The sequence below is a fragment of the Ostrea edulis genome, chromosome 8, assembly GCF_947568905.1.
Source record: "Ostrea edulis chromosome 8, xbOstEdul1.1, whole genome shotgun sequence".
NCBI classification, from domain to species: domain Eukaryota; kingdom Metazoa; phylum Mollusca; class Bivalvia; order Ostreida; family Ostreidae; genus Ostrea; species Ostrea edulis.
In genome coordinates this window covers 61,466,775-61,485,458 of record NC_079171.1, presented here as the reverse complement: position 1 = coordinate 61,485,458, position 18,684 = coordinate 61,466,775, and the positions used below count along the sequence as shown (strand labels likewise).

Here is an 18,684-nt window from a genome sequence, read left to right as displayed (position 1 = left end):
TACTCTTATCTTTAGATAGTTCACAGTCATGTGATCTTAAAATCAAATTATCAAGTTCTCAAATAATATCTGGAATTTTTTCATGTGTTTAAAGTATTTTAATATGACGTGTTCAATAATTTTCTGAAATTTTGAAATTTTCAATCACGAATTCTCAACTAATATAATGCAGCTATCAAAAAGCTGTCTAAAGTAAAGTCGATCTCAGCATAGGGTCCCGTGGAGACCCGCGTTAGAATATGTCCTCAGTACCCCTTGTTTGCCGTAAGATGTTACTGAATGAGGCGCGGTCCTTCGCATGATACCGCAAACAAGAGCAAGTGTGACACGACAAAGCAAAAGCCGTACGCGACGCAGCCCTTCACCGGCAATAGTGACGTTTCCCTGGCCATAGGGCTGAAACGATTCACCAAAATATCAATATTGTTCAATATAAACGCTCGATTCAATGTTCAATTCATTGTCTCGATTTTCGATTAGATACGTTTATTACAAATGGGTTCAGTAAAATACATCAGTCTCGGTCTTTACTTACTTATGTTGCCTGCATGAGAGACAAAATAGCGTCGAATAATGTTCAAAATGTTGTGTGCCTTGAGGTTGACGAAAATAATAATGAACTTTATTAATTTAAACTACAGAGCCAACGGGCATCTTACCCTTTGGCAGTTTGAAAACATTTTGCATTCAAAATTATCTTTTTGAATTTGGGTAATTGATTTTTTGGGAAATGATTATATCAACTCCGCTATGCGGTCACTCGGCTCAAGGTAATGTGAAATTGAGCACTTCTTAACAAACAGATAAAATGTTCAGCACCTGCAGCAAATAGTTCGTAAACCGTTTACGTATTACACGGTGAAATACATAGTTTCTGTAAAATTTACTTTTCCATCGTCGGTCAATTGAGTATGTACATTGAAAAACGACCAAAATATCATTAAAAATACAATCTAATGTCGACAGCGATATTTCAAACCATTCAAAAATTCCTACACGCAGATAGAATATCACCGATTGCATTATACCGTACCGGTCAAACACAGGGGACCCACGGACTGAAAGTGAGCCTAGAAAAAGCCAATGTCTTTGAATTTGCAGTTTCTGCGTTTTAGTAGCATTTGCGTGGACCTTTCAAATCCAAAGATATATCCATGTACAGACGTATCCACAGTACAGAAAACAAACGATCGGCAATGATGGTAGTGTCAGTTGATTTGTGTTAGCGTCAAATTGAAGCGAACCGAAAATATCGTGAATTAAATTAAATATTGATGAAAAACCCAAATAGTTTGTTGTTTTCAAGAAAATGTGTCATACGTTTGAATATCAAACCACACGCCATATAATGCCAGGGTTTTTTGATACATATTTTATACACGTTTCCCCGTGGGACGCGACAAGCGTCAGCTGATTGACAGATATAACACGTGTACCTCGTGTGTAACAATAGAAATTAGAAAATTGGCACATGTAATGAATGAAATGTCAATTTAGTTTTCTTTTGTTAAATAGAACGATTGATATATTATATCTTATATGTTTTTATTAGCTCTTACTTTTTAGAAAAAGGGCTATAACTTAAGAACCCCTTGGCCAATTTTTTTCAAATTTGTTACAGGGTATCATTGGCCCAAGGGCTTTCATACATACTAAATAGAGGGATGTGACCCTTTAACAAGGGGAGATAATCAGGAAAATACAAACAAAAGTAGTGGTTGCTAAAAAATCTTCTTCTCAAGAACCACTGGGCAGATTATCACCAAACTTACACATAAGGATGAGGATATGTTGTAGATTAAAAATTGTTCAAGGCATTACCCTGGGGCAAAGGGCCTGGTCTCAAGGTCACTTCAAAGTTGACCTAAATTTATATTTCCTTAAATCTTTGATATTTTAGTCATTATAAGGACTAGGATCATCAAATTTTGACAGTTGATGCATCTTAGGACCTTTTGTCAAGTTGTTTCAAAAGTAGGTCACGGTGACCTACTTTTTGAATTTTGCAGGTATTTATTTTAAAATTAATTTTGATGCATATCTTGGACACTTTGAAGCCTATGATCATCAAAACTTGTCAGTTGGTGGATCATGGGAACTTGAAATGCGTCAACTGAAAAATAGGTCACCGTGACCTACTTTCTGAATTTTATGGCTTATCATTTATAGATATATTTTAAGTTGTTATTTCAAATACCGAGAGGTTTAGAATTATCAAATCTTGTAAGTTGATGCATCTTGAGGCATTGAAACATATTTATAAAAAAGTAGGTCACAGTGACCTACTTTTTGAATTTTGCAGATATTCAAATTTCACATTTTCAATTTTAGATGCATATTTTGGGCACTGTAAAACCTAGGATCATCAAACTTTGTCAGTTGATGCGTCTTCAGTCTTCGGTTTGTGTCGACCAAAAAGTAGGTCACCGTGACCTACTTTTGGTATTTGACAGCTAAATTACTATATTTCAGACACTATTTGACCTACAATCATCAAACTTTGTCAGTTGATGCATCTTGAGTCTTCGGAGTGTATCGACCAAAAGGTAGGTCACTGTGACCTACTTTTGGCATTTGACAGTTATATTTATATATTTCAGTCACTAATTGACCTACAATCATCAAACTTTGACAGTTGATGCATCTTGAGTCTACGGAGTGTGTCGACCAAAAAGTAGGTCACCTTGACCTATTTCTGGAATCGGACGGCTATATTTATATATTTCAGATACTATTTGACCTTCAGTCATCAAACTTTGTCAGTTGATGGGTCTTGCATGTTCGGAGTTCGCTGACCAAAAAGTAGGTCACCATGACCTACGATTGGAATTTGACAGCTATATTTCAATATTCAGATACTAATTGGCTTAAAATCATCAAACTTTGTCAGTTGATATTTCTTGGGTTCTCAAAATGTGTAAACCAAAAAGTAAATCACATTGACCTACTTTTTTGAATTCTTAGGATTTAACTAGAGATTTAGAATACTAAGAGGCTAAGAATTTAAATGGTGGGGTTGTACAATTTATCAGAAGAGCGATTCTAGGCCCTTGGGCCTCTTGTTTCAGATGCAATAGAAAACAAAGACACATAGATGTACTTGAAAAAATGTGTGTTTGGCGTAATTGGTCGCGGTGAGTTCATTTAGACAATAAATATATGGGGGCAGTCGCTGGGTCGCCCCCCAACAATGTACAATACAAGTGGCGATCCCAAGTGGGCTAGATTGTGCACTGGGTAAAGCAAGTTCTCAAATGCACAACGCCATGCACAATGGAAATGTCCAATGGGTCAATATCCCATCAATATTAATATCCAATGGGTCAATGTCCCATCAATATAAATGTTCAATGTTCATTTCAATGGGCCAATATCCCATGACTATAAATGTCCAATACACATGTTGGTTGAAAGTCATAAAATTAATGTTTAGAAAAAAGGTGAAAATGCGCTATTTGCGCAACAGTAAATATGCAAGTTTTAAATCACAAAATTGATCCATTTGAGGTGGGGTTTGACGAGAATGCCACATGCACACAATGCATCCGCCACCAATAAGTGACCCCAATATTGGTGACTGTGTCAAAAATCCACCTCAAACAGTCACCGCTGACCAGCGCCATAGTAGTGCGAGCAGGGATGATTTACAATGGGTATATATTGCCATGACCACCCACAAAGTGCTCAATTGCCTCCGGAAAATTATTCAAAAACAAATCATTTCCTAGTTGAGATAAGTGGACCCCGTCATTGTCAAACAACTGAGTAAAACTGGCATTGAATTGGGAGTGTTTGATGAATGCCCCTCCCAGTGCTACCACTGATCTAATTGCCACTCGATCTAACCGGGCCCTAGCTTTATTCATTGATGTAAAACTTATACAGTACCAATTTTGATGCACCAGATGCGCATTTCGACAAATAATGTCTCTTCAGTGATGCTCAACCGAAATCGTTGAAATCCGAAATAACTATGAAGTTTTAGAGCTAAATATAGCCAAAAACAGCGTGCCAAAAAAGTGGCGCCAAATTCGTCCAAGGATAAGAGCTATGTATGAGGGAGATCTAATATTAGTGGAATATCTCGATGACCTCCTTGGGAGGGTGCAAGACCAAACAAGCTCGGAATCAGGAAACAAATCCTTACACTCTGATAAAATGTGTCTAATGACATATAACAGGCGCTTTATGCGCATGCATCTATATTGTTAGCCCTACAATGGATTAAAACCATTTTAGGTGTTTTACCAAGATTCATTTTTTTTCAGGTATTTCAATTTCAGAACAAGATCTAAAAGCCTCATACCACTTTACCCTTGCCACCAAATATTTACATTTGGGATAGTGAGGCTCAGGCCTCCTGTCCTGCAGGTATCAGCAACTGTTGCTCGCTTGATGATAGAAGACTCCACTATAAACACATTAACTGGATCTGAAACCACTTGATTGGTGTTAGTAATGGAGCGAATAAAACCAATATTGACACCCTAAAAGTTGCTGTGTCACCCACATGCAAAGTTAAATTAATGAGGTTGCTCAAATTGTAAAGGGGGGCTAATCCATTTAGCCGTTCGAGTGTAACATTTAAAAGCATTAGATGTCCAGTGACCAGAGGCATGTATAGCTTGCTCTGAGTGCCCCTGTTGAGCCATCATTGTACCTGCGCCTATTCGGAAAGGATGAGAGGTATACAGTTTAGTAGCAATGCCTAGTACATTGAGGATTTTAGACAACACTGAGGAGAATTGATAACGAGTCAATGTTTTGACGGAATAATGACAAAACAGGGGACCGTGATATTTGGACGTACTTGTAAATATTTGGTCATCGCCATGACAGGACAGGAGACTTGTCTAGTGGCTTTAATAGATAGGGTGGTACCAAACCCACATTGGTCAGTCTTAGAATGCTTGATAAACAAGTTAATTGCTGGATCCTGGACGGAAATGTGCTGTATTTGAATAATTTTATTAGATGAATTCCCTTTTGAGAGGGTCAGTTCCCCAACCCTTAATAAGGCGTGATAAGCCAAGGTAAAAGCAGCTCCAAATAAACTTGTCTCGTATGAGTTATGGCATACCAAATACAACTTGGAAACTATTTGATTTAAAGTTTCTAAAGTAATGGGAAGGTGTAGGGTTCCTTCATGGTTTAAATTTTTCATACCCTCCAAAAGTTTACCTATCAGGAAATGTTTCGTGGGATCACTACACCCCAACACTTTGCATTGAAATGCAATAGCAGACGTATATGCTCTTGTAGTGGATTTTTTGTACCCTCGAATTGACAAGTGAGCTATAAACATGAGTATATGCTCAAATGGTGGTGACCACACTATACTCAATTGCTGTAGTAGTCTAAACTAATCAAATGCTTGTAGGCCCACTGAATATGCTTGGGCTATGTTACATGCTAATGATGATCTAAAGAGGCGGTTTATTTCATCTGTGAGAGTGCATTGTGGAGGGGTGCTGGAATTGCCTGGGGCTGTTGGTCGGCTGTAGGCGCTAGGTCTCTGAATCTGCACCACGAGATATTGCATCAGCTATAGCATAATGTTTGCCCGAGATATGTTGTGCCTTAAATTGTATATTTTTGTTAATGTTACAAGCATAAGCGGCCTAATGAGGGACATTACATGGTGAAATGATGAAGATTGTTTATTAATAATGTGAACCAAAGCCAAGTTATCAATATGCAAGATGATTTTCTTGTTTTGTAGTGCGTGAGCCCAGATTGTGAAGGCCAAACCAATTGGTACTAATTTCAACAATGTGATGTCCCAGATGATTGGAGTAACTGCCCAACTTGTTGGCCACTGAAGGTGTGTCCATTGTCCCTCAAAGTACGCCCCACATCCTAATGACGCGGTCCCTGAGCTATCAGTAAAAAGCTGAAGGGTTTCTTGAAAACTTCATTCAGTGTCGGGGAAATATATAAACCCATTAAAGTTGTTAAGGAATTCAAGCCAGATCTGAATGTCTAGTTTCATAGGTTTAGTAAGGTTGACATGATCATAGGGTTGGTAGTTGCCAAGCATGGCATTGTAAAAGCGCCTGTTGAATGCCTTCTCCCAGGGATTGCTTTTGCGAAAAAAAATTGAGTTCACCTACAATACTCTGCATGGATGTTATAGTAAATTTTCTTCTTTGAATATGTTGTTCCAAAATATTACAAATTTCGCTAACCTTTTCAGCTGGAATCCTAATTTGCATTTTCACCGTGTCAATTTCGAAACCTAAAAACACTAGACATGTAGTGGGCCCTGCTCTTTAACGGAATATAAGGGAACGCCCGTTGTTGCGCACAGACTGTGGAATGTGTTAAATAAAGTTAGACAATGATTAGTATCTACCCCCTCCTGCATAAATGAAGTCGTCTGAATAGTGATGTACCATTTCTAAACCCGATTGTTTTCTAATCAACCATTCCAAAAATGTTGAGGACATTTCAAACATTTTGACCGAAATAGAACAGCCAAAGGGTAACATTTTGTCTATGTAACACACCCCCTTAAAGTAAAGTCCTAATAGTCAAAAGTCCCCTGGATAGATTGGTATTAACCTAAGTGCACTTTTAATGTCTGCTTTAGCTAATAGGGCCCCCTCCCTTATTTACTAATGGTATTTATAACTGCGTCAAAAGAGGTATACCTAACTGTTGTGTCTCCTGGGTCTATGTTAATACTAAAGAGCGGTGGGTGAGATAAGTGAGTTATCATTCGCCAACTGCCATCCCCTTTTGGTACCACACCTATTGGAGATACATGAAGGATAGGGATTTGTGGATCTAAAAAAATAAAAGGCCCCATCATGCAGCCCTCAGTTACCTTTTTGTGTCTCTTGGCCTGTAAAATATCGCTGTGCTGATTTGCCGTCACCACATTATTGGAAAAAATAAGAGTTCTGGGTCCTGTATATAATAATTTAAAACCCCATTCGAAACCTAAACCCAAACTTTTAGCAGGTAGTCTGTCTGGGTAGTCCTGAACATACTGTAGAACTGACTTAGTGATTACCGGGGGTTTCCCAGAGACCACAGGTGTTGGTTTTTTGGTTGTTGTTTTTTTTGTTTTTTTTTGGCATCTTATGTCTAAAGTGCTATCCTGGGATATTAGTGTTGAAATGTTGGAACTGACCTGGTTTGGGTGCTGCAGGACAAAAAGATTTAGAACCTTGTCCTGGGGAATTTGCCGTGCACATGTTATTTGGATGCATGCTATTACATTTAATGCATCTGTGTGCATAAGGGCAATTGGGTCTCAAGCATGACCCTTTGTAGTTAAATTCGAAACATTCCACCCTTGGGCATGGGGGATGGGTATATAGTGGGTGGCATGTAGAACATCCATAATTCAGTGTCAATTACACCCCAATTTTGCATTGGATTATTTGATGTCCTAAGACGAAATTGTTCATTATAGTTGACCCAGCCCTGTAACCGTTGTACACCTAGCCTAACGTCATGCATGTATTTCAACAGCTGCTGAACTTTTCAGGATGTGCAGCTGAATGAACACTCATAAAACTAATGAAGGCATATGTCCACTTGTCTATGTTATGGATTTTTTGTTGTGGTTTAGGTTGGGCTACCAGTTGGCCGCTGGGATCAATAGCTAGAGTGGACGAAATTTGAGTTTGGTTCAAGTCTCTAACTAGCAACGTGCCTAAATTGATAAGTTTCCCTGATATGTTGTTATACTTGGTATTTACATCTACATAATAACCAAAAGAAAACTGGGTTGACCCAACTGACACTAGCATGGGAGCCTCAAATGAATTAAATATTACATTCAATGGCGTCATGGTTGAATTACCTGATGTAGCTTAAGCCTGATTGTTCACCACTTGCGTAGGCCTGACGACATTCTCTATGGAAGCTTCAGGGAAAACTAACGTGGGTTCAGCTGGTTGGGGCTGGTTGGATGTTGTTGGGACAATGATTTGGATTTGCGTTGTGGGGTTATGTTGTCGTTGAGGCATAGCTGTAGGCCGTTTGACTACCTCCACTTTCGTGTTTATTGTTCGTCAATGGCCGGCTTGTGCGACCTTGTCTTGCACTTGGTTTCCGGCAAGGTATAATTGCGTGTAAAAATGAATATCTAAATGAATTTCAGTTAGCGACCGCTTGTGAATAATGTAAGCAAGATGATCATATCATCAAAGTGAACTTGAATGACTTACAGATCAATTGATGCACACGAGGTCATTAACATTGTGGATACAAACATTAATTAAAAAGAAATTCAGCACATGTATTGTGTTCAATCAAAAGCAATGATTAACTATCCGACAACGTAGCGGACTTATAATTGAATAAAAGCTTGAAAACAATCTAAATATTGGATTAAGTAATCAGATTTTTTAAAACTTTACGATGTCTCAAACATACAACCTACCAATTTGATCGAATGCTAGAATAGAAAGGAGGATATGACGCCACTGGGGTTATTTATATACTGGATGGATTATTTCGAGCCGAATATGCTAGACGCTAAATATTCCGGAAAGCGCCTGTAATCAAATGATTAATTATCCCCGAGATAAATCGGCGTATTCTTAGACTAAGCTCGAATACGCGCTATTATTTTCATTAATAATCACATGTCCGGGATTTATGGTAGTCCTGTCTGGAAAGTCTGTATCCGAACAATTATTTGATTGGATAACTTTTATCCGAACAATAAGGACAAGCAGTGATTGGTTGGAAAAGTATATATAAGGGAGGTCAATCTCAGTATCCGTCATTTCTCCTAGAGAACACATCTCATTAAGCAGAACAATCAAGGTAGATAAAAAATGAACTTGGTAGTTGATGACGCTAATTTCTATAAGGACTTTATTTGTCCGGACAGTCCGTGTCATTATTCAGTCAGGAATTTAGATTTCACTAAAGTAGAAAATTATTATAGTTCTTATAAATATTTTAGTCTATTGAAGACCTTGTGTTACGAAGTTTAACTTGGATGGTTAGTTGTCAGGAATGTTGTCCGGACCGTTTTACATAGTTTTTAAAGGAATCACTTGCAGTGGATTCTTGTTTAAGTTGATAGGAGTCAAGTTGTATGTATTAGATCTCAGAGTTTATGACAGCAGGAGTAGTATTTATATTACTGTTATATTCACATCAGGTTTTAGCTGGTGATGTAGGAGTTAAAGACAGATAGTAAATCAAAAAGGGGGTTCAAGTCAGTTATATCACAATTAAACTCTAGACTGTCCGGATCGACACTTTTAATACTTCCTTTTGATGAACTATTTAAATTATCTATAGTAAATAACCAACGCATAATTTCAGTCTACATGTTCATCACGCTGAGAGCGTCAGGCCGCGGAGATACACGTTTTAGAAATTTTCAGCCTAGGTGTCACGAGTCATTCCCCTTAGGTCATCCATTGTTGAATGGTCAGCATCTCGGTCTATGTGTTGTTGTTTTATCCTGACGTATTGTTATTTGGAGTTGTGAGCCATCTTGAATAAAGTGTTGGTTCTTTTAACTTGTACATGGTGTTCATTTTTTCCTTTCTTTGTGACAAGGAACCGCTCGACTTGTTACATTAATGATGAGTATTACATGTCAATTACACTACTAATAACATGATTAATAAACATGTGGAAAAGTATTTCTTGTCTGTATTTAATGTAGCGAGTTATAGGCTATGAAATACTCCTAAATATTTCTGGTATGAAATAGAATAGAGTAAGCTTAGATGAAGACAATATTTAAAATTAAACCATGATTGTGCCGCAATGCCATAGATCTAGACTGACTGAAAAGCAATCTGCTAAAATACGATTTTCAGAATATCATAATAATAGTGATTTATGATAAAAGCTGAACAAAGCTATGTTGTAAGAATAATCAGACATATATCTATTTTGTATTGCTTGTGGGAGTTATGAGATTGATCACTGTTCGTTATCTTCACCTTTATAGGAGTTATGAGATTGATCACTGTTCGTTATCTTCACCTTTATAGGAGTTATGAGATTGATCACTGTTCGTTATCTTCACCTTTATAGGAGTTATGAGATTGATCATTGTTCATTATCTTCACCTTTATAAGAGTTATGAGATTGATCACTGTTCGTTATCTTCACCTTTATAGGAGTTATGAGATTGATCACTGTTCGTTATCTTCACCTTTATAGGAGTTATGAGATTGATCACTGTTCGTTATCTTCACCTTGCATATATGGTATGTTGTTTATGTCTCTTGAATAATGTAATTGTGTGAAATATAGATCTACAGTAAACGGTATGAGTCGATGCACGCGCTCCAGGTTGCGACACGACATTTTGGTCCAGTGTGAACCCTTTGAACTGTATATCGAGATTTCAAGTCCAGCAGGGGTTGTAATGTTTTATTTATTTTTTTGATTTTTTTTCAACTAAAACTTCACTTTTGACAAAATAAAGTAAATTGGAAAGTTTTTAATTTCAAAATAGTTTTGTACATATTCTAAATATCCTCATTTCATGAGGAGGGTAGGTAGGTAGGTAAAACAAAAAAAAAGGTCACGTGACTCAGATGGAGAAGGAGGTCTGTATTCTGACGATTTTGGTGACTTTCTTTTGGTTTGTTAAGGCCAAAAGTTACATTTTAGTTGAGTTGTTTTGGAGCTATAGACTTTGTGCATTGGAAAGATATATGTGAACTTTTCGTTGATTTAGGCATTTTATGGCTATTGACACTAAACATATTTGATTACCTGTGAACCGATACATCTGAACGATTGCTCTTTCTTAGTACTATACGGTGATTTCGTATTCAGTGTGTCATTGTTTACATTTTCTGTTGTTTAAACTATTCCAACGACTGAAAACGAACACTGGAAAACAGTGGCAGGAATGACAAACCTGTATATCTAAAAAAAAAAATGGTGAGTTGTAAGCAAGCAAATCCGAAAGGGTTGCATACTTTGAACTTATGAACAATGTTGAACAGATGGTCGGACCGAACGTAACTTGGATTCAACTTGACATATATCTGTGGAGAATTTATCTTAAAGACGCATACAGTACAATTACTATGCTTTGTCAAGGTTTTGTGATTTACCACAAGTCAGTAAATGTATACTACTTTTGGTGTAACTGAGATATTACATGATATAAGAACACAAGGCATATAAACAATGCCCTACCTTAATTCAGCAGGGCTTCAACAAATGACATGCAACTTGCATATCGTAACACACATGAACACATCACCACAGGTTTGGGGTAAATCATCGACTGCTGACAGGGTAGGTGGAAATGGCTGAGTGAACTGGAGGTCCGGGTCAAGGGTTCAGAATAGGACAGACCAGGTTCAAGGGTCATTTATATGAGTACATATATACATATACATTAATACGTTTCACTACATCCCTCCCCCATTTTATACGACTTTTCTCTTCCTTGTCTTATACTCCGATTCTAATTAGACAATAATAATTTCTATGTTCCTCTTGTAAGTATTTGTGATTTCCTCCTTCCTTGTCTTACATTCCGATTCTAATTAGACAATGATTATTTCTATATTTCTCTTGCAAGCATTTGTGATTTCCTCCTTCCTTACCAGCGTTCTACTCAATGCAAAGTGAAGATAACGAACAGTGATGCTTACACCAGGGGAATTTCGAGATATTTGGAATACGATATAAATGTTTTGATATTAGAAGAACAAATTCAGACCATAACATTCCATTTGCTTAATCAATATTGTATATAAAACATTGCAGGTTTGCAACAGTACTTACCGTAAGAGAAAAGTAATCCAAATTCTCAAAGTTTAACACGTATTGAATTTCAAACTCAAATGTTCATTGCTTTCGGAAGGTCGGTGGTCTCTCCTTATGTATATTGTATCTGGGTTCTCTCTTCCACCAATAAAAAAACTGGTCACCAGATAACTGAAACATTGTTGAGTGTGGTGGAAAACAGCAAATCAAACAATCAAGCAATCAAATGGTCTTAGTAGATGTTCATGTCGTATACCACGTAATGCAGACAGCTGGCTAAAAATACGTGGAAAATTGTTAGTATTCCCTTTAGTTAATTTTTCGGTAACGAATGTTGCATCACGAATGTGTTACATCTTGACACGTTTGTCTAATTTCAGATCAATTAAGATCAATCAATGACTTCTGCAAAACAAATGTTTGTATTTTTATTCTTTGTACACTGCGAGATTTCCATAAATGGATAACATTTGCTCTGCACATACGTTTTGCTAAACAAAAATCATTGCATCGAATGTTACATTTCTTAAATCTATTTTGAGAATTTTAAATGATAACTTCTTCTCAATGCCACATTCAAATATCGCTTGATGAATATTTTTTTTAAGGTTTTGGATATTTTAGTGACAAAATATATTTTTAAAAACATCAAGATAGGACTAAATCTCTATCCATACATTGAATGTTTAATTGGCCCAATGATCACAAAATAAAATCTGGCGACATGGAGTGCCACTGCTTAAAACATACGCAAAAGGTGTTAAACTTTTATTTAATGAAAATTTAGTTAAAACAAATGAAATGAATGCAAAGGAAAGGTGAAGATAACGAACTGTGATCAATCTCACAACTCCTACAAGCAATACAAAATAGATAGTTGGGCAAACACGAATCCCTGGACACACCAGAGGTGGGATCAGGTGCCTAGGAGGAGTGAGCATCCCCTATAAGCACGCTCTCGGATTTTTACATTTGCTTGTTCAATTTTAAAAATTGAGTCGGCGACACTCACGTATTTTACATATTTAGGGCATCTGGACTTCATACGAATTTTATATATAAATTGGAAATAAATGCCTAAAGAGGTTATGAGTCCACGAATATATAGCACATACTATATAGGATTTGATCTTGCTCGTTTTCTAATACAGTGCCGGTGACATCGATTGCACGTTTTCATTGACCTTGAGTGATTTGACAAATACAAATAAAGAGAGATAACTCTGCATCAAACTTCTCAATTCATTTCCCCAGAGTTAGCCTTCTTTCATTTTGTTTGTAACAAATATTGAAACATTCGGAATATCATTTCATCGAACATATATTCGAATATTCGTTGACATCCCTATTTTCTATTAATCAATCAATTGATAATCAGAATAAATGAAATGACGGATATTTTAATGCCTCGAGGTCCGTAATGGAGTCAAGCGTCCAGGAAGTCCTGCCTCGCAAGAGCAGAAAATAAACCAGGCCGTCTGTCTGTAATTTTGACTCATTGCACCAATTTCCCCAAAGCATGCTTATTTTAAGGGACCAAATTTGAAACTAAGGACTAACACTTAGTATTTTACAACTAGGAATGCGTAAAATGGGCAAACATATTCATTTTCTGCCAGTGGTCATGGGTTCTGAGCCCCCCTCCCCCGTCACTGCCATATCCTCTACCAATGGAATTCAGATGTTTGATTTAAACGAAAACGGGAAGAATCTGTAGTGTACTGAAAATCGCGCGGATAATAAAAATATCTCTATTTTAAAAACAAGATGCTGAGATTATCTTGAAAACTTAACTAACAAACCCCTTATATGTGGTATTTATGTATGAAAGGTGAAGATAACGAACAGTGGTCAATCTCATAACTCCTATAAGCTATACAAAATAGATAGTTGGGCAAACACGGACCCCTGGACACACCAGAGGTGGGATCGGTTGCATAGGAGGAGTAAGCATTCCCTGTCGACCGGTCACACCCGCCGTGAGCCCTATATGTAGGGTTTCTAAAAATCATTGTTATTTTATTTCTTTTAGATTTGGTATAAGAATTTCCAAATTTATAATTGAAATTTGTTTTATTTGATGTTTGATCTTTAGCAAAAGCATTTTCACACGTGATAGCAATTATCAACTTTGACACCTCTTTCCTGTCTCACAGTCGCAGTGGAAATTGGATTCTGCATTTATCAACTTTAAGGTCAGATCTTGGGATTGCATTTCTTTAATTTGGTTAGGCTAGTCTCTCACTCATTTTACCGTTGTTAATTAATGTCATAGAGCTTTCCACTGAATTTGGAACTTTGTTAATCTAAAATCCGAGTAGGCGGATCTATCAAAGTTGAAACATGTGTGAATTTGCATGGACAGTTGTAAAATGTTATTCAAACTGTCCAGAAGCTTTAGTTTTTCATTCTGTATATTGGAATCGTGAACTGAACTGAACCTCCATTTTAACGCTAAAAATCATATAAATCGCTTATTGTTTGATTTAAACCCGAACTATTTTGGCTATTTTTTGTCAATACACGTTTTTTAAACTTATTTTCAAAAATGTTTAAATCAACATGTAGGTTCCAATTGGGTTCACCGTATATTTGAATAACTTAATGTTATCGATCTTTCATGCAACACCTTTAGGGAAATTAACATGAGACGTGCAACACCTTCTTTCTGAGATTATTGTAATTCAATTCATAACAGAACTTTCACATGAAACCGACTATCCGGGTTTTTTCAAGTTAAATGAGAAAGACTTGTCGGATATGAAAATAAACCGGTATGTCCTAAGTAACAAGTAGGGCGGACTGTTTGATTTTAAATTTCCTTCGAGGTAAGTTGATAAATAATTAATTTTGAAGCTAAATGAACAGGGATATTTTTTCTAATTTCTTTATATGTAATATAGGATCATTTAAATTAACTGTCTGTCTTCATAACTTTGAATGTTTTTAAACTCAACACAATATGCTATTAAGCATACAATTTATTGTGTTGTTAATTATTACCAAGGAAAATGTTTCAAACATGAATACCGTCAAAGGTACATAATACTCAAGTGAAAAGGTTGTATAGGGTGTCTTTTTCTTACACCACGATTTGTAGAATTTGGAATCAGGTAACCATTTATAAGCAATCATCAGGGTGTGACATACATGTTTGTATCGTAAAGACAGACAAATTCTGTACTCTCTATGTAATATTCCCGCTTCACATAAGGTGTATAATTGTATTGTGTACAAATTGTGATGGTCCTTGCCCCATCAGTGTGGGGGAAAGGTGAAGATAATGAACTGTAACCAATTTCATAACTCGTATCACCAATAGAGAATAGAGAGTTTGGGCAAACACCGACTTCTAGATAAACCAGAGGTGGAATTAGATGCATAGGAGGGGTAAGCATCCCCTGTCGACCGGTCACACTCGTCGTGAGCCTTATAACTTGATCAGGTACATTTATTCGTAATAATTTTATATTGATATCGATATATCCCAGTGAATTCGAAATAATAGACACCACAATATCATACAGATATTAACGGCAAACTAACAACTTTTCCTTCATATTTATATATTACATTGAACGTAGATACTAAAGGCAAAATAACAACTCAACTTTATGAGAAACAGGATGATTTCATCTTTTCCTTTCTCACCTTCCCATATTTATGTATCAATATTCCATTATCACCTGCATATGATGTTTATATCTCTCAACTGATTCGATACACAGGAACCTGTTCTGCTTATGATTAATTTTTAAGTCGAAGAGAGCTAAGCTACTCACAAAGTTGATGGAGCAAGGGTCCCAACAGTCCCATTTAAAGTCAGCATTTTGCAAATGATAGCCGACAAAATCAGTAAGATCTCAAAACATGATAGTCATAGTGGAATTATTTGTGATGATTATTGGCACACTGATTTTGACTACGGGTAACTCCATTTGCCTGATCAAGATATAAGGCTCACAGCGGGTGTGACCGGTCGACAGGAAATGCGTACTCCTCCTAGGCACCTGACCCCATCTCTGGTGTGTCCAGGGGTCCGTGTTTGCCCAGCTCTCTATTTTGTATTGCTTTTAGGAGTGATGAGATTGATCACTGTGCGTTGTCTTCACCTTTATCTATCACGGTTCGTTATCTTTACTTTTCATGCGTGGATCTATCTGTTGATGGTTTTGGAAAATGTTGGAATAGATCAAATCCTATTTGTACATTTGTTGAACATATTGAGGTGACTTGTATGCAACATTTGAGACCATTTCAAGATCATGAACTTTCCACAGAACTGGGATTTATTTTAGTTAATTTTAGTGTGGAGATATACTTTCTTGATTCAACCAATGTTTAAATCAGATTATACATATGATGAAACAGATTGAAGATCCAGATTAGACATTGGAATCAATTGATTCGTTACATACACCCCGGTAGTAGATACATTAGTAGATAAGGTATTATTGTTGGCATATCACTCCTTCCTTGTACTATCAGTCGGGACGTGTCCAAAATACACACAGTGTCACTCATAAAAAGATAACAGGAATAGTATATGTGACTACTTCTACCAAATACTTAGCTATCATTCTGTGATATTTCAGTCAGACCAAATACGTGACGTGCATTGTGTAAATATTGCATTGTCGTTAGTCATAAGTACTGTCACTATTTATAATCAGGTGATATTCTGAAGTTAAGCGTTATACAGCATGAGCTTGTCATTCAGCCGTCATCAAGTGAAGTTCTGAAGTTAACCCGTACATGTAATTTGCCAGCCGTCATCAAGTGAAGGCCTGAAGTTAAACCGTACATGTAATTTGCCAGCCGTCATCAAGTGAAGTGCTGAAGTTAACCCGTACATGAAATTAGCCAACCGTCATCAGGTCAAGTTCTGAAATTAACCTGTACATGTACTTTGCCAGCCGTCATCAAGTGAAGTCCTGAAGTTAAACCGTACATGTAATTTGCCAGCCGTCATCAAGTGAAACCCTGAAGTTAACCCGTACATAAAATTAGCTAGCCGTCATCAAGTGAAGTGCTGAAGTTCACCTGTCGATGAAAATTAACCAGCCAACACCAAGTTCTTAAGTTTAGAAGTTTATACCATAAACCACTATATCAGGTATGTTTATCTGAAATGTAATGTTTAAATCAAAAATAAATTCAACGACTGCATTCTACATTTTAAATATTCAACCCCTTACCATTATGATAGCGATAAAAACATGTATGTATTTGAATAACATTCTTAGCTGATCTAGCACCCTTTTTTCCTTATGATTGATATTGATTGATGCTTACTCCTCCTAGGCACCTGATCCCACCTCTGGTGTGTCCAGTGGCCCGTGTTTGCCCAACTATCTATTTTGTATTGCTCGCAGAAGTTATGAAATTGATCACTGTTCGTTATATTCACCTTTTATTAGATAGTTGATCCATGATTTATTGCGATTTGTCCCAAACACTAGAATATATAAATATGTATATAAAATATACATTATTTTGCCAGAACTCAGTTTAGCAGTAAGACAACCTCCAGCTGTTACTGTGTCCCTTTCTTCGATAAAAAAAAATCTGAACCCGAAACTCCACAATTGTTCATTTATTGCAATCGACCAATTTCTACCTGATGGTGATTCAAAGTTCGTATTGAAAGCTACCAGAGAGAGAGAGAGAGAGAGAGAGAGAGAGAGAGAGAGAGAGAGAGAGAGATTCCAATGGTTATGCAGTTCAGAATACATATACATCCCTCATGCATATATTTTATCCTTGGACGAATTGACACCAGTTGTTTCGCACTCTAGTTTTCCTTTTACCTCTTACACGTTTACTGTTATTTCGAATTTCCAAAATTTCGGCTTGAGCATCACTGAAGAGACATTATTTGTCGAAATGTGCATCTGGTGCATCAAAATTGGTTTTACATCTACCTCTTCCTATACGACGACCCGTGATTATAAAACGAAATTAAAGATACAGTAATGAAATATTAATCACACTCTAATAAACAATTTAATGAAATAAGATATTTTGATCCGCTCACCGACTGCTTGGTTACAAGCTGCAGATCTGTAGCTCTTTGAAAAATATTAGGACAGACCAGAAAGCTGCAGATCCACTTATTAAGAAAACCTGTATCTCTCCTTGCAGAAGAAACGCACACGGTTGAGGCCTTTATATCATTGTATTCTTGCTTCGCCGTCTCAAAAAGTTAATAAAACCCTACCCTATTTATCCACTGCAAATCTTCCAATCTTCAAATATTCATTAAAGTCCCATGCCGCTCGAAAATTCGCAGCTTCGTTTGATTTCATGTGTTGACGTAGCCACATTATGCAGCAAGCCAATATCAACTCCGTTGATTTTTATATCTATTCATAATACCCGGTATGTATTCGGCCTTCATTTACCATACACACGAATAATAAACATGAGACGAAAACATGTATAATTCCAGTAAACGAAAAATATGCCCCTGAATATTGAAACGTAGGCGTGGTATGTTACGAGAGCGGAATAAGGGAATGCAAAGCAGTGTTGGGAATGATAAGTATCATGTAACCGAATTATTCCAAATATTTAACTAAACTATTCTATAAGGATGTTAGTTCACAATGTTTTACAATGAAATTGCTACATCAACACAGCTGTGAATTTTTTGGGGTCGTATGTTTTTGGGTCGTATGGGGCTTTATTGAATGTTTGGACACAAGTACAACAGGAAAGTATGAATTTGGTATGCTGATCTTTTGATACGGTCATGAAAGAATACTGTGCTATAAGGCTTCAGTCATGCATGGTTTCCTTTACCGTATATATTGAAGGGTTTTAATGAAGGATGGATATGCACCTCTCTGATTTATCCTATTATTTTCCCAGAGAACTGCATGCATATGGTTATAGGCAGGGTACGAAACAAACGCTTTAGAACCATTGAACTTGTCATAGGAAATACATATAGAAACT

At 36.8% G+C, this 18,684-nt stretch overlaps 1 pseudogene; it reads right to left on the bottom strand.

Annotated features, from left to right (window-relative positions):
- Positions 1-4,756: 4,756 nt before the first annotated feature.
- On the bottom strand, positions 4,757-5,542 carry LOC125663435 (uncharacterized; annotated as a pseudogene).
- Between the last annotated feature and the right edge of the window lie 13,142 nt (positions 5,543-18,684).